The sequence below is a fragment of the Cavia porcellus genome, unplaced genomic scaffold (assembly GCF_034190915.1).
Source record: "Cavia porcellus strain 051 isolate PalLab524CR breed Dunkin Hartley unplaced genomic scaffold, mCavPor4.1 scaffold_4, whole genome shotgun sequence".
Taxonomy (NCBI): Eukaryota; Metazoa; Chordata; class Mammalia; order Rodentia; family Caviidae; genus Cavia; species Cavia porcellus.
Window position 1 is genome coordinate 77,816,854 of NW_026947487.1, and position 21,780 is coordinate 77,838,633.

Sequence of the window (21,780 nt, forward strand, 5' to 3'; positions counted from 1 at the left end):
GTTTCTGTGATTGTAACTTTTCACTAATCATTAAAGGATAATTTTTCACAGGACCTTATTATTTATCGTTGTTCCTTTGACTTTCCTCCCATACTGTTCTTTTAAAACACTCCTTAATCTAGAGACAAAGACTGAACTATGTTTAAATGTTGAACAGTGAAATTGAATGCCTTATTTAAAAGTTAATGCCCTTTTGTTCTTTTCCTAAAATAGTCTTTTTAAAGAATGTTGCACTAGGATTGGCTAAATGTGCAGATTTCCTTAAAATGTGTTATTTTCAACTTGGTTAGTAATTTTCTCTTAAGAGGCCATAGTTTTGTGCAGCAGTCAAGTTTTTTTTAATGGTATTTCAATGGTATTTCCTAGATTATCCATACCATATTTTTAGAGCGATCATGTTTCTGTGCCACCTTTCCTGTGGTATGTCAGTATGTGCAAGAGGAAAATTATACTTATCAATTGAACTAAAATGTAATTGAGAACACAAATCAACAAAATCCCTAAAAATCCATCGAGATGCATTTACTATTAATATCAAACAGAAAGCCACCACTAAATACTTGTTTTGCATGGATGGTTTAGGGAAAAAATAAGAGTTCTTTAAAATACATGGTTTTGTCCATAGTGAATAGATTATAGTTCATGATATTAAAACTCTTGAATCAAACAGTATGAAACAATGTAAACAATGTAATGTAAGTTCCTTTTATAGGACTCTTCTTGAAAGTTGAATTGAAAATGAACAAAGTAATCTGATAAATGAGAAAATGTTTTGTTTTGTTAATCACGTTGTAGCTGTCTGTCCTTTTAGTTCTGCAACCACTTGCATTCTGACATACTTTGTCAAAGTTGTTACCATTTGTAATTCCTAGTTTCCATCCATCCTTTCAGTTCTAATGATACGAAATGCTGAAAACTATCTTCTGTTTTCTACTTCTTTCTCAGTTGCAGAAAGTCAGATGCAAAAGGTGCTTGGTCAGTGTTGACTATGACTGACTTTCCTATGGTATAATTTTGATTCCTTTGTAATTGTGGAAATTTAAATTTTGAAAATAGACAAAGAGGCTCGGGATTTTAAAAAAAAGATGTGTCATTGATTGATTTATTTTAAAAATAGTTTGGGGATGTGAAATAGTAAAAAAATTTTTTTTTCATTTTGACTAGTATTAGTCAAACATAGTATTAGTCCAACATAGTATTATGTTGGAGACACTACGAAGTGGCTCAGAGCAGAATTTAATACTACACTGGATTTGAAGCAGATGTTGGAGTTGTATTCTGGCCCTGCTGCCCAGTATGTGTAAGGAAGTTGTGGCGATTCAGTGGAGTACCTTCAGTTACACCTAGCACATAATAACCATACAGTAAATGTTAGTCTTGTCGTCTGTTTCGCGTGTCTTCATGTGGCACTGACCCTGAGCCTACTTTACCAGGTTCCTTACCTGAGATTGTTCTACTAAATTAGAATGAGGAAAATTTACAAAGTTAATTGGTTAATTTTAACAAGGAGTTATTTTCTTTTACAGTGTTTTCAGTTGTAGACATTTTTAAGTCCTAAGTGTTCATACCAAAATGTGTCTAATTAGAAATGAGGACCTCTTTAGAAACAAGGTTATTTTTTTCCTTTGTTCCTCACTTTGTTCCTTTCATTTCTTTTTCAAATGCTTGCTTCTAAAAAACCCTTATGTTGTGAAATAAGAGAATAAATTGTATATTTTTACTTTTTGAATGAGTGAGTTACGAAAAGTCTGAGTTAACTTTAGCAGTACTAGGCCTTGAAGAGATGTTAATATTAAGCAAGTGCTTGATTGTATGACATGATCAGTTTACAGTGTTGCAGAACCTTAATTAAAGTTTTATTAAACTGTGTCAACCATGATCCAGTTTGGATTTGAGTGTAGATAGACATCTGTTTCAAATATTATTACTACAGCCAGAAATTAATAGCCTTGTTTCTTTGAAATCTGAACACTTCCCTTTTGAAACTTGTTTTTGTCTCCTATTTCCTTCAAATCAAAATAATTGTGAGGTGTAAGTTACTTAAAATTTTTCTTTAATTTTCTATCTATATGAAATGAAAGCAAGGAAGTCTTTGGAGCTATTATATGTGTGTGTGTATATATGTGTGTGTATATATATATGGTATTTTTCTTCTCACTTAATAAGAGCAAAGTACTTTGTTATTTCCTTTCTTTGCCTCAGTAGAAAATTGTTCAGGAAATGCTGCTGTTTAGCTATATGTGTTTACTTTTTGTTCTACAAAGCAATCTTGACATATTTTACTCAGAATTATTTAATATTATCTAGCAAGAAGTTAGAATTTAAAATTCTGTAGTAAACTATGCTTACTAAAATGGTAAAAAAAAAAAAAACCCAAAACAAAACGAAGCTTGTACTAACCTGAGGTTCAGGATACATGCGTTTATTCTGTTGCTGTGTCTTGGTTTTGCAAGGCTGGTTTTGAAATGAGCACATGTCCAGTGAGAACTTTGTAGCACTAAGGAAGAGCTGGGAGAGGAGCCCCAAAACCACCTGAGTGTAGTCCGTCCTTAGTTTTGATGTTTTCCTTACTGCTCATGTGTTACTTTTGGGTGTGGTAATAGAAATGGGAATTACCTCCTTGATTTTCTATTTTATTTTTGCTTGACATATCACTGCCTCATAGCATCCCATGTACTTGGTTTCATTGACAAAATACTGTTTAAATTATTGGCAAATACTGTTTAAATATTTTCCCCATTTTTGTCAGTAATAATGCTGTAGCAATACCTTTCTGAATAGATCTTTAATATTCATATGAAGTGTTTTGAATTGCTTTCCGGTCAAGTTATTCAGACTTATAACTCTACCGTTAGGGTATCTATTCAATTTTATTCATTTTTGAGTAAATGTGTTAAAAATAAGTTATAGCTATGAACACTTTCAGATTCAGGAAGAACAAAAGACAATATAAGAGTTAAAATAGCTTTGAATAAGTGAGTATCTATATTATTCTTACTTTAAAAGAGGATAATGAAAGGAACATTACTTTTGATATATATTTTTGTTAAATTTATAAAAGAAATGCAAATCTACCAATGATTTTTCTGTTATGCTGTTTTAATTTACAAGAATAGAAAATATTAATAGGGAAAGACCTGTTGAGACAAAATTCTTAAAGGCAATTGTAAAAATGACCATAGGAAAAAAATTATTTTTGATATGCAAAGTGAGATTTAAGACACCTTTAAATCTTTTGTGGTAGATCTTAAATTGTAGCAGAGTTTGGGCCAGAAAATAGATTATCTGATATCTTTAAAAAAAAGTTTTAAAAGAAACTTATTTTGAACTTTAAATGAAAACTTTAGGCTTTAAATTAAACTATTAAAGGGTATGTAAAATATTCATACATTTTAAAGAAAAATACACTGAATGCTTATACATACACTAGTCAGTTTATAAAACAAATACCACGTGTCTCTTACACATTCTGCAATTGCATTTTGTTATTTTCTTTCCTGAGTTGATCTTAATCTGGGTTTTGAGTGTCTTACTTATATTATAAAGTAATTGTACCATATATGTGCATATATCTAAGCAATGTATTTTTGAGTTTTATAAAAATGTTTGGGCAGGGGCTGGGGATTTAGCTCAGCGGCATAAGCACCTGCCTTGCAAGCAGGCGGTCGTGAGTTCGATCCCTGGTACCGATAAAAAGGAAAAAGACAAAAAAAAAAAAAAAAATGTCTGGGCAGTGTCTTATATTTTGGTTTTCTTCTCTCAAACTTATGTACTTACATTTCTTAAATTATTCCATGACGTCAGAAGTTGTTTTTTAAGTTATTTTCATTGCTTTGTCATATTTTGTTGACGAGTAGACTAGTATTTGGTTTCATTTCTCTTTTTGATTGGTTGTTTCTGTGTTTTTGGTCTAATAATGAATAGTTGCCATTACCTTGCTCTGTTGTCTCTTGGTGTATGGGGAAGAGGTGGCTTTGGTGTGTCTTATCTAGGATGAGGTTGCTTGGTATCAGAAATGACACATTTCAGATTTATAGGACAAGGTCATCATGTTTTCCAAAGTAGCTTACATGCCCACCAGTACCTGTTAGTTCTTATTGCATTTCATCTAATCTGTGTTTGATTTTGTCACACCTGTTAAATATTTGCTAATATCCTGGTTTAAAATCATATTTTTGACATCATAATATATATTTTCTTAGATAATGATGAACTGGATTATATTTTCATTGACTTTTTGTTTTAATGTCAAACTTAAAAATATTTTTTTTCTGGTGCATGTGTGTGTATTTATATTTATACATAAATTTTGTTCTGTTGGTCTATTTGTCTATTCTTGTAGTAAGACTAGGCTACCTTACTTGAGTTCTATTGTGAGTCTTGACACTGGCCAGGTACAGTTCCTTCATATTTTCCTTTGTATTAATTAAAGTCTTGCCTCATGGGCCTTTCTTTTCTACAAATTTCATAATAAACTTAAGTTTTTGTTCAAGTTATAGTGAATTTAAATATTAACTAGGAAAGAATAACCTGTATGACATTACCTCTTTTAATTAAGAGATACGACATTTTTGCTTATTTATTTTTGTAATATTTCAGTTAAGCTTTGAAATACTTTGCATAGAGGCCTGGCATGTATTTTGTTACAGTTTTTCATAGGCACCCTCCTTTTAAAAATTTTTGCTTTTGTAAGTAATACAAATTTTAAATTATGATAAATTTTTTATTGACTAAAAATTTACTTTATACGATGGTTCTATATCCAGCCACCTGGAAAGATTGATTTTTAATTCTAATTAATTCTAATTAATTTTTTCAGATTATTAGAGACATTCTGTGAAGGCAGTTTATTAATGAATTCCAGTTGTTTCTTCCTTTGTAGTCCTTGGTATTATTTTTTTCCTAGTTTACTGACTACTTTATAATATAGAAATAGTGACAGAAGTCATATTTTTTTCTTATAGGGACTAATTTTACCATGCAGTTAAGGATGGTAAATTGATATAGATTTTATATATACATTTATAAAGTTGAAGTTTTATTCTATTTGTAATGTTCTGTGTTTCTAATTCATCATAAATGAGCATTGAGTTTTATATAATTATTTTTCTGCATCTTTTAGATCATGACAGTTTTCTTCCTTTAATTTCTTCAGATGATGGATTATATTTATTTATTTTATAATGTTGAACTGCTCCTGCATTCTTAGGGTAGACTTGATAGAATGTGTATTTAATTATAGACTGCTAAGATTTGGCTTGCTAATTTCATTTAGGATTTTGCATGTATGTTCATTAATGAAATCAGTGTTTCTTTCAGATCAGTTTATTGTGCCAAATACCACTAGCTGATAGGTAGCCACTAAACTAATTTTGCTGTTCATTTGCCTATTCTAGAAAATTGGTATATGTGGGGTCATAAACTATCTAATGTGGCTGGTTTCTTTCACTTAGTATGCTTTCAGTGTCCATATTATAGCATTGCCAGTAATTAGCTTTCATTGCTAGTGATGTTCCTTGTATTTCCTCTCATTAGTTGGTGAATATTTGGGTTACTTATATGTTTAAGATGATATTAGTGATAGTGTTATTAGCATGTATCTCCAAAATTTTGTGTGGCTATACATATTTCTATTTCTTGTTATGTACTGTATGCAGAAATGACATTGCTGGGCCTTATGGTGATTTTCTTTTATTATTTTGAGCTATTCTCAGATTATTTTAATTAGCTACAGCAGTTTATATTCTTAGGAGCGTGTGAAAAGTTTCCAGTTTTTCCATATATTCTTCCACATTGATTAGGGCAGCTGTCTCTCTGTATCTGCAGGTCTTACATCAGATTCAACAAACCAGGGATTATTAAAAATTTTTGTCAGTATCGTATATTGTACAAACTGTTGCCATTGACCCTTCAATGAGAAAGAATAGAAAGGATCTACATAGCTTGTGCATTGTATTGGTGATTATAGTTAAGATGGTTAAAAGTGTAAAGGAGGACATGAGTAGATTAGATGCATATGCTAAGGCTTGACCATCTTCAGATTTTGGTGTCTGTGGGGAGTCTTGGAATAAATTCTCTGCAGATATGAGGGACTCCTGCATCAGTCTGTTTGATGATAGTTGTTCTAACTGGGTATGACGTGGTTTCTCACAGTACTGGCTTGCATCTTTTTCGTGTGTCATGACGGCAAACATCTTTCAGTGTGCTCATGATCATTTATATCTTACTGAAGAAGTGCTTATTCAGATCCTTTATCCACTTTAAAACCTCAATTATTTACCTTTTTATGAATAAATTATAAGTATTGTTTACAAGTTCTGGGTCAGATATAATTTCAAATATTTTCCCTCATCCTTTGGATTATCTTTTTACTTTCTTAATGATATCCTTGGTGGCAGAACATCTTCAGCTCAAACTAATTTCTTCTGTTATTTCAGCTTTGATGTCAGAGTAATACCATGTATTAAAAAGAATTCTCTAGAGAAGCAGAACCAATATGTATAATTATTAGGGGGATTTATTTTATTGGCTCATGTGAGTAGAGGCTGAACAGCCCCATCATAGCTGGAGAACTTGATAGCTGATTAGTCCAAGAAGAAGGAAGCTTTGTAACAGTGATGCAGGTCTTAGACTGGAGTCACTGATGCAAGACCATATTCAAAGTCTCAAGAATTAAGAATCTGATATTTGAGGCAGTGACGCCAGCAAAAAAGTGCTTTTGTTCAAGAAGGGTTGAAATGAGTGAATGTGAGCGCCACCCCCTCCTTGTTTACTTTTTTCCTTGGGGACCCCAGTTTATTGGATGATACTGCACACCTTCAGGCTTTGCTGACTCACATGCTGTCACCTTGGGAAATGCCCTCCCAGATTCACCCAGAAGTATGTTTTACCAATTTCCTTGCTAATCCTTCAGTCCAGTTACATTGATAGTGAAGGTTAACCATCACACATCGTGTTAGCAAACTGTTGCCTACTGCTAGGTAATATTTACATTTTCACCTTACATTTGATGGGTATGGTTAGTGTTTGACACCTTTTTTTACTTTAGCATTTTGAATATTGTAAAACTTTGTGTTGTTTAGCCCCCAATGTTTCCCATGAGACTTTAACAATTAAAGTGGGATTTCCTTGTGTGATAAACTTTTTAGGTTTCTGTTTTCAAAATGTTTGGCTTTGTGTCTTTTGGTACTTTTAGTATGATACATCTTTGTGTTTATTTTGCTTGGAGTTTGTTGGGCTTCCTGGATTGTTTTCAATTAATATTTCATCAATTTGGAAAGGTTTTCAGCTCTTCCAAAATTTTTTGGTTGCTCTTTTTTCCCCTCATCTCTTTTTTGATAATCTCATTTAGTGTATGTGTTTAATAGTGTCCCACATTGCTCTGAGATTCTGCTTAATTTTTAAATTTACTAAATTGTGTTTTTCAGATTGCATAGTTTGTATTGATTTTTTGGTTTTTCCTTCTTCCAATTCAAAACTACAGTTAAATCCCTCTACTTAGTTTTTATACCAGTTATTATACTTTTTAGCTCTGGGGTTTGTGTTTTAAAGTAGTTTTTCTTCCACATTCCCACTATGGTGAGATACTGTCATCATGCTGCCTTTGTTTCTTTAAACATGGCTTTCTTTACTTCTTTGACTATGTTTATAGTGGCAGTTTCATGAGCTTTGTTTGTTAAATTGGCTCCTTGGGCCTTCCTATAGCAGTTTTTGGTGCTTGCCTTTTTCATTGTTTATGGGTCACATTTTGTTGTTTCTTTGTGTGTCTTGAAAGTTTTTTGTTCAAAACTGGACATTTTAGAAAATATATTGTAGCAACTGTGGACTCCAAACGACTTGTTTTTGTTACTTATTTCTGTGTTCAGTGAAGTAGCTATTTGAATCGATTTCCTCCTGCAAAAAGATGTCTGGGAGGTTTCTTCACTTAGGGTGCAGCCTTAAGCATGTGCACCTTAACTCAGGATTCCAGTGATTTTAGCAGGGCTGCCTTACTGTTACTGTATCAGCTATTTAGCCCCACTGATTGCTGGCTGATTGCTCTGTAGTTGTGATGGTACTCTAGGGCTGAAGTGATGAATCTATGGCACACATGCAGTAGCAGGCTGTTTGTGTCATTGAAAGCTCTAAAGTATTTACCATCACTGCTACAGGACATAAATTGTTTCACAGTCTGACCAAATTAGTTTCAGGCTGCTTTGCACAGGTAGATTTGCTTTTGGCAATGCTGAGATGAAACAGGGGTGTTCTACTACTGAACTTCACCTCCAGCCCATTTTATTTATTTATTTATTTTTTGGGACAAAGTCTGACTTACTGGGCAGGACTTGAATTTGTGGTCCTCTTGCCCCAGCCTTCCTAAGTTCTTGGTTGCATATGTGTGCCACTGCACATAGCTTTCATTGGTAGTTTTTGTTCTGAAAAAAAAAAAAAAATGTTTTTTTTTTTTTTTTTTTTTTTTTTTTTGTGGTGCTAGGGATGGAACTTGGGCTCATGTGCGCTATTTGAGCCTTCTATCGTAGATCTATACCCTCCCTCACTTTAAAACTTTTTATTTTGAGACAGACTCTCCTAAGTTGTTGAGTTGCTCAGGTTGGACTTGAATGTATAGTTCTCCTGCCTCGGCCTCCCAGAGTGGTATACAGATTTATGCCACTATGCCTGGGCAGGACTCAAAGGCAGTGTTCGAGGTTTGTTCTGCCCCTAAAAGGGCTCTTCAAATATATATCCTACTTCTCTTTGGTAAACTGGAGTGTGGTTCAGTTTATATCTCTGATGGAGCAAGCTATTAGCTCCCTCTAATTTCTTTTCACCAAAATATTCCCTAGAGTATCCTTAAAGTTGAACACCGTGCTTTTCTATTTTAGTTGACGTATTCAAGTTTTCTTGTCTTGCTTGTACTAATGTGAATACTTTGCATTTGTGAATGAGCTGGGGTGAGGGCCTTCTAGGCCCTGGAGTTGTCTAGTTGCCTGTCTGCTGTGCTGGTTGTACAGCCTTTAGCTTATGAGTGGGAGCTCAGAGGAAGAAAGCACTGATCTGTTTGCTGTGTTCACTGGAAAGGTAGCTGTCGCTACTTAAAGCTAGGGATATGAGAAATTCTGATGCTGTCTCTGTCCTGTTAAATTTATCCTTTGACTGGGAGCTGAGAATAAAGTAACATTTTCTTGTTCATGTCCACAGGGATTAGAGTTTCTCTTAGACTGTAAGAGTTAAACTGGATTGTCATTTTAATTGGCATGAGAACTGCCAGGGGGTTGGTGGAGTATTTCTGGCTGTGTGTGACTGGTCATGGGGGTGTAACTTTAGGTGCTATATCTGGTGCTTGTGTTTCCTTCTTAGGTGCTTTCCCTAATTTGCAGCATGGCCACCATGAAGTAAGTCGCTTTGCTATGCTGTGGCCTTCCATTTCTCCTTTGGAGCCAGATAGCCATGGACTGAATCCTCTGAAACTGTAAGCTAAAAATAAACCTCTCTTCCTTTAAATCAGGGTTTCTGGTACTTTGTTCCAGTGATGGGAAAGCTGACTAATACAGATTAATTGAGGATAAAGACTCATTATTCTTACCAAGAGTACTATATTTCTTGAATGAATGCTTTATTTCAGACATGGTTTAACTGTATATTTCAGTTTGTCATACAGTCTTTATGATAATTTGAAGCAGTCTGTTTGCCAGTATTTTATTGAGGATTTTTGCATCAGTGTTCCTTAGGGAGATTGGCCTGTAATTCTCTTTGTTAGTTGGGTCCTTCTGTGGTTTTGGAATCAGAGTAATGCTTGCTTCCAGGAATGAATTTGCAAATATTGCTTCCTTTTCAATTTCATTAGAGTTGGAAAAGTAGTGGTGTTAGATCTTCACTAACTTTCTTGTAGAATTCAGCAGTGAATCCATCAGGGCCTGGGGTTTACTTTGTTGGTAGGTTTTTTTTTTTTTTTTTTTAAATTTTATTTAAGGAGAAAAGAAAAAAAAAAGCAGGGAAAGGGTACAAGTTATACAGATTTACAGAAAAAAAAAGAACAGTAGGAAATCACTAGTTAATGGATTACATATTGTCATCTTAGAAATAATTGTTCAAGTCACAAAATTAAAGCTTGTAAAGTGGACATTCCATCAATGATACTGCAAACAGTTCTGTTCATTGATCCAATAAAACTCTGTGATATCATTTTCTATCTTATACACTTAAATATACATGCAGTTATATAGTTTAGAGTACTTTCTTTTCCTCTCTTTTGTACCATGACTATTACACATTTTGGGTTTCATTGCTCCCACGGTTCTTATTACTTTTTTGGAAGAGAGTAAAACCAAATGTGACATAACAGAACAGAATCGGTCAAGTCAAAAGGGTGGACATAATAGATAATGTAAAAACATAATACAGGTGATCAACAATGGTTACCATAATGTCTCCCGCTATCTCTAATAGAATTGCCTATATCATTAGTTATAATACAATTGAACAAAACAGTAAAGAATAAAACTGACAAAACCGAAACATTGGAGACATTGTAGGTCTTCAAAAGTAGCTAAAAGTCAACAAGAATGGGCGTCATAATGAATCTCATTATCTTCACAGCTGATGCCTAAACTTTCGAACCTGATACTATCCAGCAAAACAGAATAGGGGAACATCAGTTAAAAACCAGATGGTGAGAGTAATACAGGGCTTTGAATCAAGGTAATGAAAAGTCAAAATGGGTTACTATAATATATCCTGCTATTTTTTTCCTTTAATTAAAAGGATAAAGATAAAAAAGTAAATAATGGAGTGGAGATTGAGATAAAAGAGGGCATAACAACGAAACAGCGCAGATCAAAACATAACCATTTAAGCAGAATAGTGTTTCACCACCAGATAATCCTAACCTAAAAGTAGTTACCATATTGTTTCTTTCTTTGAAATCCTTGAGTACAACTTCGTATACTGTAGCATTAAGTATATCAAAACAATGTAAAACCATTCAAGAGAATGACAGCATTACAGAGTATTTAGAATCGACTAACAGAAAATGAACAATGGTTTCTGTATAATCTCCTTGTCTTTAAAAGGTTTTTGCTTATACTATCGTACATAATAAAATCCAATAAGATACAGCCTATTTAGACCATTGGAGACAGAAGGACAAAAGCTAGATGAGACTTCAAAACAAGATGATACTAAATCAGTATTACCTATTAAGATGTCATTTTCTCCAAAATAGCTGTTCCTATCATCCAATCTTCTCTGCCTCATTTCTGTTAAGCTCTTTTTCTGTCAGTAGCTGTCAGTTTGTCTTCTTCATTTTGTTCTCTGCTCCATTTGTTGTGGCCTCCCCGCCACTATTTCTGGGTTCTTTGTATTTTTCTTTTTTTAGAATATCCTGCAATACTTTCTGTAGAGTTGAATTGGTGGTTGCAAATTCCCCCAGTTCCTCTTTATCCTGGAAGCACCTTGTTTTTCCATCAATTTCCAGGGACAGTTGTGCAGGATATCTCAATCTTGGCTGGAGATTATTATCTTTCAATGCTTGAATTATTTCCCCCCATGCTCTTCGTGATTTGATGGTTTGTGCAGAGAAATCTGCTGTAATTCTGATGGGTGTTCCCTTGTAAGTGGTCTGTTTCTTGTCTCTTACAGCTTTTAATATTCTGTTCTTGTATTGAATTTCTGGAATTTTTATTATTATATGCCTGGGTGTTGCTCTGTTTGGGTTGTAGGTAGCTGGGGTCCTGTATGCCTCATACATCTGAGTATCTTTACCTTTTGCTAAATTAGGAAAATTCTCCTGGATTATTTCTGTGAGTAGCTTTTGTAGTTCACTTGTTTGCATCCCTACTTCTTCTTTTATGTTCTTAATCCTTAAGTTATGGATCCTCTTATCATCTTCTTGTCTTTGTATTATTGCTGTTTGTTTCTTTGTTATTTTTAAGAAGTTTTTCATTTCATTCTCCCATATTACAAGTCTGCCCTCCAGTTCAGATAGTCTGTCCTTAGTTTCTTTCAAGCTGTTATGCCAGTCTTCGATAGACTTCTTAGTATCTTGGTAGTCCCTTTGAACCTGCTTCACGTATTCTATGCTTTCTCTGTTTTCTCCATCAAACAATTCTCCCCTTTTTTTCTGTTCTTCCATTCCATCACCTGTTTTTTCTTGGGTGGTGCTTAGCATTTCTCTAACTATTCTGCATATTTCTAGCTTCAGGTCGTTGATAACTTCATTCCTGAATTGGTCTATGAGGCTCTCTATATGGTGCCTTATGTGTATTGGTGCGGTGTCTGCTATTGCCTGTTTCTCAGAATTGGGGGCCGAGGAGACTTTCTTGTTGCTGCCTCTTCCCATGCTGCCTCTTCTTCTCTGTTCCTTATATATGCAAGCTTATATAAGAGGCCCAGCTTCTCTCCCAGTCAGCCACAGCCTGATCGAATTGCGCCAGTTAGGTGTTCCCGCTCACCGCTGCGCACCAGGGAGTTACGGACCAGGCAGCCTACGCGTCTCCCCTCCCGGCCACCGTCAGGCTCTGGGATCTGGGTTGGGACAGTCTACCAGGTCCGCCGGCAGCGTCACGCAGGCCAGGCACTTTTCACCAATCCCGCCTGAGAGGGGGATGTGTGGCTGGAGTCGCCACCGCGCCCTGCTCCCGCAGGACTGCTCGGGCCCAGAAAGTCCTCTGCTGGAGTCAAACTGTGGTAGAGTGTCAGTTTCTCTCACTCACCTCACCACAAGTCAGTGCACGCCTCCCTGCCGTTCGCAGATTGCCGTTCTCAGAGCTTCTGCAGTCTCTCCCCTTGCTGAGCCGCTGTAGAGGCAGCCAGCCGCCGCGCGGCGGGAAACCCAAATCGCGGCTTACAATGGCGCAGTTCCAGCCTCCACACCGAGTCTTTTCTGTTCCTGTTTTAGCACCAGGACTGCATTCCAAGTTGGCTTCTCTCAGCCCAGTTCGTTCCTGAGTCAGCAGAGCATATCTCCACCTGCTTATGTCTCCTTAGTCCGCACCATTCCTGGCTTCTGAGCCGAGTCTTTCAGAGAGCCGCCGGTAGTTGCTGTTATCTGTCCGCCATGTTCTCCCGTGTTGGTAGGTTTTTAAAGTACATCTTTGATTTCATTTATTGATTGTGGATTATTTAGGGTTTTTATATCTTCTTTATACAACTTTGCTAATTCATATGTATCTAGGAATCTCTCCATTTCTTCTGTATTTTCCATCTGATTACAATACAATATTTCAAGTAGGTATAGATGATTTTCTGGATTTCTGAAGAGTTTGTTTAGATTTTGCTCTTTTCATTCCTAATTATGTGGGTTTGAGTCTTTACTTTTTGATAATGTTGGCTAGGAGTTTGTCCATTTTCTTTAATCTTTCAAAGAACCAACTCTTTAATTAATTGATATTTTTTTTGTCTCCAGAGTGTTAATGTTTACTCTGATCTTTATACTTTCCTCCCTTGTACAAGCTTTTGGTTTAACCTGCTCTTCTATTTGCAGAAGTTTGAGGTTCAATATTAAAATTTTTATTTTTTTCATATATTTATTTGATGTTTATATTTCTCATCTGAGAAGTGTGTATTCATCTTAGATACCTATTTTTGGATTGGGTCTTTACGTTTGAAAGGTCTGATATTTTTGAGTTCTTTGTATGTTCTTTATAATAATCCTTTGAGGAACAGCTGCCAAACATTTTTTCCCACATTGTGGATTATCTTTTCACTCTGTTCTTTTTTCTTGTTGTGTAAAAGCTTGTTAATGAGATGAGATCCGGGTTGATGATTCTTTCTGGTAGTTACTGGGTGATCAGGGTTTCATTTATAAAGTCTTTGTCTACACCAGTGTCTTCAAGAGTTTTACCTATTTGTCTTCCAGCATATTTAATGTTTATGTTTTAATATTTACATCTTTGAACTATCATTTAAAATTTAGCTTAGTGCATGGTGAAAGATATGTGTGCAGTTTTATTTATTTTTATTTTATTTTTAAAAAAGGTAAAACTAATCATAACAAAACAGAACAAAGCAGGTCAGAAGAAAACAATGTAAGTGACATAGATTTCAAAGCAAGACAACAGGAGATCTACGTTGGCTACCATAATGTCTCTTTTTTTCTTCTAAATGGTTGTCTGTATCATCACACACAACAAATTAATTAATATAAAACAAAATGGTATAAAACTGATTGGAACAGAGTAATGAAGGCATTATAATTCCTTCAAAACCAGACAATAGGAAAATCAACAATGGCTACCATAGTGTCTCTTGTTCTCTTCAAAATAGCTGTCCATACCTGCATGTATGCTGAAATTAAACAATTCAAAACAGACTGAACCACACTAAACAAAGAATAGAAGTGTTACTGGATTTCACAGCATGATGATATGGAATCAGCAATGGATACCATAATGTCTGTTTTTCTTCTTTTCTTCTACTTTGCTGTTCATTTCATTACACATAATATAATTGATGCTCATAAACTGTTTAGGAGATGTTCTAGGCATTTATAAGCCTCTACATGTACACCTATCCTTTCTGCAATTCAAGGGGAAAACAAAACAAAATAGATTACTAGAAAAATAAAAACAAGACAAATAAATAACAATAGTCTTTGTCACATGCAGGCGGTCTTGCAGTGAATGTATTTGGCACCTTTGTCAATGATGAGGTGGCTGAGTATGTCTGGAGTTGTTTCATTTGTCTTTGTGTCTGTTTTTTTTTTTTTTTTTGCCAGTCCCATGCTGTTTTTTTTTTTTTTTTTTTTTTTTTTTAATCAAAGTAGTTTTATAGTAAAACTGCAAGTCAGGGATTGTGATGCCTCCTGCCTTGCCTTTTTACCCAGAAATGTCTTTGCTATTTGTAATGGTTGATGATACGTTGTGCTAATCCGAGAAGTTTAAAAGTTTAACTAAGAGACTCAGAAGGGAACCAGGAGATCCTTACTTTATAAATATCCTCATCCTGTGCAAGAAAAGGGCACCAAATTTTGTGAGTACTACATCTGTCCTGGGGCGCGGGTTCGGAGAGTGGGTGTACCTCCATACAATATAAAGGAGGAATAGAGGCTTGCTCTTTTCCCCATCTGTGCAGACTGCTTTTCCTGGCTGCTTCCTTGAAGTGTTGCCCTGTGCACACCACCCTGCCTTGGAACCAGCTGATTATGGACTGAAACCTTCATAGACAGTGAGCTAAATAAACCTTTCCTCCTTTCATCTTGGGTGCTGGATATTTTGTCCTAGCAGTTAGAGAAAAGTAACTAAGACACTATTCTATGTCTCTTCTGGTTCCAAATGAATTTTAGTATTATTTTCTCTAATTCTGTGAGATACACTATTGAAATTTTGATCGGAATTGCATTAAATCTGTATAACATTTTTGGAAGTACGACCAATTAACTATATTGGTTCTTCCTACCCAAGAGGAAGGTATATCTTTCTGTTTTCTGATATCTTCTTTGATCTCCTTTTTCAGAGTACTGTAGTTTTCATTGTAGAGGTCTTTAACCTTTGTTAGATTGATTCCTAGGTATTTCAGTTTTTGGATGCTATTGTGAAAGGTGTTATCTCCTTAATGACTCTCTCAGGGAGTTTGTTATTTGTATATGGGAAGGCTATTGTTTTTTGTTTTCTTTTTGGTACCAAGGATCAAACTCATGACCTCACGCTTGCCAGGCAAGCGCTTATACTGCTGAGCTAAATCCCTGGCCCCTAGGTTATTGTTTTTTGAGAGTTGATTTTTGTATCCAGTTTCCCTACTGAATTGACTTAATAAATCTAGTAGTTTTTTAAATTTACTGTTTGGCATCTTCTGTGTAGACTATTACATCATTTGCAAATAATGATAATTTAACTTGTTCCTTTCCTATCAATATTCCTTGTCTAATTGCTCTGGCTAAAGTTTCCAGGACTGCTGAATAGGAGTGTTCATTGCTTCCAGGAATGGATCTGGGAGTATTGCTTCTCTTTCAATTTCATTAAAGAGTTTGAGAAGTAATGGTGTTAAGTCTTCTCTCAATTTCTTGTAGGATTCAGTAGTGAATTTGTCAGGGTCTAGGTTTTCTTCATTAGTAGGATTTTATTTACATCGTTGATTCAATGGGTTGATATTGGTTTATTTAGGATTTGTATATCTTCTTGGTTCAGTTTTGGTAATTCATATGTATCTAAGAATCTTCCTATTTCTTCTGCATTTTCCATCTTATTAGAATATATGTTTTCAAAGTATTTGTAGATGATCTTCTGCATTTCTGCAGGGTCTGTTTTGATTTCACCCTTTTTATTCCTTCTTACATAGGTTCTGATCTTCCTGCCTCAGTCCTTAAGTGTTTGTGTTATAGACTTGTGTCCCCATGCCCTGAGAATGATGTTTTTTTTTTTTTTTTTTTTTCTTTTTTTGGTACAGGGGATTGAACTCGCGACCTCACGCCTCACGCTTTCCTGGCAGGTGCTTATGCCACTGAGCTACATCCTTGGCCTTGAATGAATGCTTCTTGATTGGTGCTATTATAACAATTTACAGAGATTATCCAGAGATAAATTTTTTTAATTTTAAATTTAAACTTTTATTCACTGTGGTTAAAACTTTTAACTACCTATTGTTGTTTTGGCTAAACAGCAGAACTCTGTCCATCCTTGAAGTGGATTTTTGTGCATTTGGCTTTAATTTTCTTCCATGAAAGGCTTAGAAATTCATGTACACAGCCTCATGGAATGTGGTAGGGAAGGTAATCTTAATTTTCTCTTTTTTGGATGAACTTTTACATGATTAGAGTGTTACATTCTTTGAGAGTTTGGTAGAACTTGTAAAATTTATCTGAACTTGTGGAATTAATTTTTAATGACTGGTGAAATTTTTCTGGTTATCAAAATCAAAATTTTCAGTCCCTCTGTTTCTCTGTTCAAGTAATATTTTGGTTAGGAACTGTCTCTTTCATTCATATATATATATATATATATATATATATATATAACCGATATGGGCAGAATTCACACTGGACCAAGTTAACTTTTCTTCTCTGTTTTATTTGGCTGTATCCTCTCAGTTGCTTATCCTAATTCCTTTGTCAAGTGGCCCCAGTAGCAGCTCAGAAGTTCATGGTCATAAAGTGCTGGCTGATCTCATTGTAACCTCATCTGTGACATCAGGGTCATCTTAGCTCCTTTGTAGGTACTTTAGTGCAGCTTCCATCTGACCTGGAGGGTAGCAGCCATGAGAGACCTGAGGCAAGATCTACAGGTCCAGAGCCTCAAGCTTCTCTAGCTGTGACTTGGAGGGGTCAGGTAACACAGCCTTAAAAGCCCAGAGAGTGAACTTGCTGTGGAGCATACACTGACCAGGAGTGCTGAACGCAGGAAGGACCTGAGAGCGAGTTGGTTCCTTTTGACTCTGTGGAGATATTATTGTGACTTGCAGACAGCCACAGTTTCCTGAAAGATGATGGCCAGCTTAATACTTCGCTGTATCCTGTTTCCCCTCCTGTCCTGCCTCATCTCCTCTTTCTTTCTGGTAGTCATTGCCTTACATTTCTCTCATTGCTAAGATAAAATATTTGACACTTAAAGAGAGATAGATTTATTTAGCTCACAGTTTGTGGAGGTTTCAGTCCATAATCATCTGGTTCTGAGTCAGGGTGGCATGACTGAGGGGTACTGTTCATGGTGGCAGAAGACAGCAAAAAGCGAGAGAGAGGGAGAGGGAGGGAGGGAGGAAGGGAGGGAGAGAGAGAGAGAGAGAAACACACACACACACACAGATAGACACAAGGCTCTTTCTGTCCCTTCCACCTAGTCTTCCAGGACCATGTTGATACCAATCCAATCAGTGAACTGATCCAGCAATCACCCACCCTTAATCCTAGCTCTGCACTAGGAATCAATCACATACTCTAGATTCATCTACCTCTGAAAAAACCCTATGACTTCATGAGGTTTTGGGGAAACTTCTAGATACAAACCATAGCAATCATCAAAAATCACTTGCATGTAAGATTTGCTTTAAATTCTGATTTCTAGGGAACACAGGCAAAGTTTACTAGATACTGATACTCCTATAAAATAGACTTCTGATGGATTTTATACTTGAATTGCTTTTCTCTTTGAAATCCACTAAGGTCTACTGGCTGTTACTAAGAATTACTGGCGTGAGGGAGCTGACAGTGGCCCCTACTATATGGTGATATCTTAGGCCTATAACCTTCAACTTGCTTGGTATGATGTCCAGATTACTGATGAGGCATGGGGCTCCTGAACCTGACAGATACAGGAGTATGGGTGACTATAAGGACTTTGGTGTTTGGTAGCTTTAGAGACATCAAAAATGAAAAAAGATCTGGCCATAGTGAAACATGGCCTAGATCCAAGCTACAGGAGAAGTTTAAGCAGAAGGATCACAGGGATGCTTGAAGCTAGCCTGTGTAATCTTGTGAGACCTGTCTGAAGAAAAAGAAAAAAGAAGACCAAAAAAAAAAAAAAAACCCAACAAAAAAAAACCTAACAAGCAAACAAACAAAAAAACCAAGGACAGTTGATGGCCTAAGGCACACAATGGAAGCCAGAGGTCCTTCTTGATTGCTTGTAGAGAAACTTCATTTCTGCATCCAAAGAGAACATTGTGCTAAAAATTAGGACCAAGTGTAAAAGTGGGAAGTCTGTAAAAATCTAGATGTACAGTTTTGACAAATTGTTTATGCCATGAACAAGACTTTGCTAGAGGAACAGGACTCTGACATGAAGACCTTTGTGTGGATGTGCTTGACATACTGAGCCTTGATATTTCTGTAAATCATATAAATAGGAGTAAAGAACTCTACCTTTTTGCAGTACTGTGCTGTAACCTTGTCTACTGTTTGTGCTTTTTAGATGTTTCCTCCTTACTCCTCGACTTCCAGTATGACTGCCTGCCTGCATAGGGTTCTATCACAAGTTAGCTGGGGTGTAGAATCCTAGTCTAAGAAGTAGATTTCAGATCCAAATACTTGCATAGTAGCATGTCCTTTCAGGGATTGTGGGAAGATTTGTGGGAGTGAATCTTGAGGATATTAAAAGAGGAGATGACAGGCATTTTTTTCTGGCTGAAAACTCCTTTTTGTTGTGTACTTCTCCATGAGTTGGGATTAAGTATTCTGGTGGGCACATGGAAATGTCAGGATTTTCTTGCAGTTTATTGAAGAGGAGAGTCAGAATTTTTAGTGGGCAGGCATATTAGAAACATACTCCGTGAGGCTCAAGAATTTACCACTTACATTTTCCTGGACACTCTCTTCACCAAGGCACAAGGAATGATTGCTGAACCTACTGCATAATGGACTCATTGCTAAGAGCAGCTCTGCACTGAGCTCTTTGTGTTGCGGGAGTCTGGTTAGCTAACTACGTGGCAGGTGGCTCACCTTGGACCTCTTTTAAAGAGACAGTAAAGTGGTTTTGCCAGAACTGGTATGTATATTAGTTGGAAGTCATTTATTCCTATTTGCACAGATTCTGTCAGTATCAGAATCTGCATATATAATCCATTGAGTGTCTAATATATTGATGAGTTATAGGAGAGGCTACCTAAACTGTGACATCTTGGCAGAGAGACTGTTTTAAGCTACAGGTATTTGAGCAGTGGCATGAAGAATTTTTTGACCTTCCTGACATTTTCATATGAAGCAGGTCAAAAGACCCTCATGTTAGAAATAGCTCTGTCTCTGAAGATGGAGTGATGCAGGAAGGATTTCCAGCTAGCAAGCTTTTTCTAAATATCTCCAGTTTATTACATTTTAAACACACTCTTTTTTTTCCCTTTCACATTTTTTTCTAGAACATTCCTCCCTTCATTAAGCTTAACGTAAAAAAACCAAAACCCTCAAAGGTTTAACCACTTATTTGGTTCTGCATTTCCTTCTGTATTGGCTTCTAGTTAGGTACAACTTACTTTTTTAAAAATTAATTATTTAAAGAGAAAGAAACATAAAAAAAGAAAAAAGAAAAAAAAGGTAGAAATAATACAGAATTACAGAAAAATAAACAGAAATCACTAGTTGATAAATTACATATTGTCATCTTAGAAATAGTTGTTCAGGTTACAAAATTAAAGCATATAAAGTAATATTCAAACAGTGACACTGCCAACGGTTCTGCTCAATGATCCAACAAAAACTTAGTAATATGGTTATCAGTCCTACACACTTGTTTTTTATCTTAAAGAGGATAAGATTAAACATCGAAACAGAACAAAACAGTTCATAAAGAAACAATTTAAAGAAATACAGATTCAAAGCAAGTCCATTGGAGATCTTCACTATCTTCTTGTCTCTAGTTTTCTTCCAAATAGTTGCCCCCATCTTTACATACGTTGAATATATACTGCATATTATATAACTAATCAAGTCATTACAGGATGATGAAGGCTTTTGAGATCTTCAAGATCTGACATGGAGGAAGTCAATGACTACCATAGTGTCTCTCATTCTCTTTGTAGTAGCTGTCCTTATCTTTACGTATGCTGAAATTGAACTTGAATCTAGACTAATATCACTCTGAATAGTAAATAATAGTATTGCTAGATTTTATATCATAATTTTATAGAGGTAGCATTGGGTTTCTTAGTGTCTCTTCTTCAGAGTATCTTTCCTTTACATCTTGCATTATATAATCTGTTCCTGTAAATAGTTTAAAAAATTCTTCCCATGTGTGAATTTCTACGATTTTATCCATCGTCTCTGTATTATGGGGAAAAACAGATCATAACAAGACAACAAAACAAATTCCTAGAAAAACATGCAATGAAAAAGACACATAAGACCACAATATTAGGTGATCTACCTTACTTACTATGCTTTCTCTTGTTATTTTCAATAGACTTGTTCACATCATCAGGCTTAATATAGTTAAGCATAGTATTACATAGCTATTTTTATAAAAAAAAAACAACTTTGAAAACATTGTAGGACTTGAGAACTGTTAATCAAAACCGGTATGTTTATCTTTTACATCTTGTCATCTTCAGAGTAGTTGCCTCTACTTCTAGACTTGTACTATCAAGCATACCAAATTCAAATAAAATCAGCCAAGGCAAAACAGCGGTCTAACAAACCAGCTTCAGTAAGATCAGTCATAGTAAGACAATGTAAGTAATACAGGGTTTCAGTTTAAGTTAATAGGAAATTAAGGATAGTTATCATGGTATAACCTGCTATTTTGGGTTAGATGTCTGTGCCTTCAAATGTAATATGAGTAGACTGATTGGAACAAAATAAAATCAAACTAAACAGAGCGATAAGACTACTGTGACTTTTAAATCCTGGTACACTATTAACAATGACCTCTGCCTTCCTTTTTTAGGCTATTTTTCATCTTTCCCCTTCTCAAGATGCTTTGTATGTTTTGGGTCTCACTGGCCTCTTTAGTTTTTAGATAGGGGGCCAGTCCATTGTCTATCTGAGTGTTGCTGAACCTTTCTACTCCTGAGCTTGATCGTGAGCTGTATTCCTTTACTCACTAAAGTCATAGGGTTTTCCTTCCTTCCAGCTGTATAGTTCTATATTTCCCGAAAGTGTCATAGCTTTTCAATCTGTCTGCGGCTGCTGGATGAGTTGTCCCTATTTCTCTTTGGTTTCCTGTCACATATAGCTTTACTTTCTCATCTTTGACTTTCAGTTTATTAACCCTCCTTCGAGTTGAGTGTATTTCCCATTCAGAGCATCTCGATGGAGCCTGCCTCCTAATCTAGTCTGCCTGTTTTTTTTTTTTAGTGTATCAAAGCTATGTATATTAAAGATTATAGCTTACTGTCTCTGCCTCATGTCTGCTGCTCCACTTTACTGCTATAATTTGTCCACCT

At 35.6% G+C, this 21,780-nt stretch overlaps 1 protein-coding gene across 18 annotated transcripts in view; it reads left to right on the forward strand.

Annotated features, from left to right (window-relative positions):
• The window catches only part of Bmpr1b (bone morphogenetic protein receptor type 1B), a 420,914-nt gene that overhangs the window by 14,622 nt on the left and 384,512 nt on the right, over positions 1–21,780 (forward strand). The window contains exon 1 of one of the 18 annotated variants that reach the window (XM_063247297.1): positions 9,285–9,451. The exons of 15 other annotated variants lie outside the window; for them this stretch is intronic. The gene's annotated coding sequence lies outside the window, so the exon portion shown is untranslated. Of the gene's footprint in view, positions 1–9,284; positions 9,452–21,780 lie in introns of those variants that run through there. 2 more of the 18 variants (XM_063247305.1, XM_063247317.1) reach the window with 2 other exon arrangements.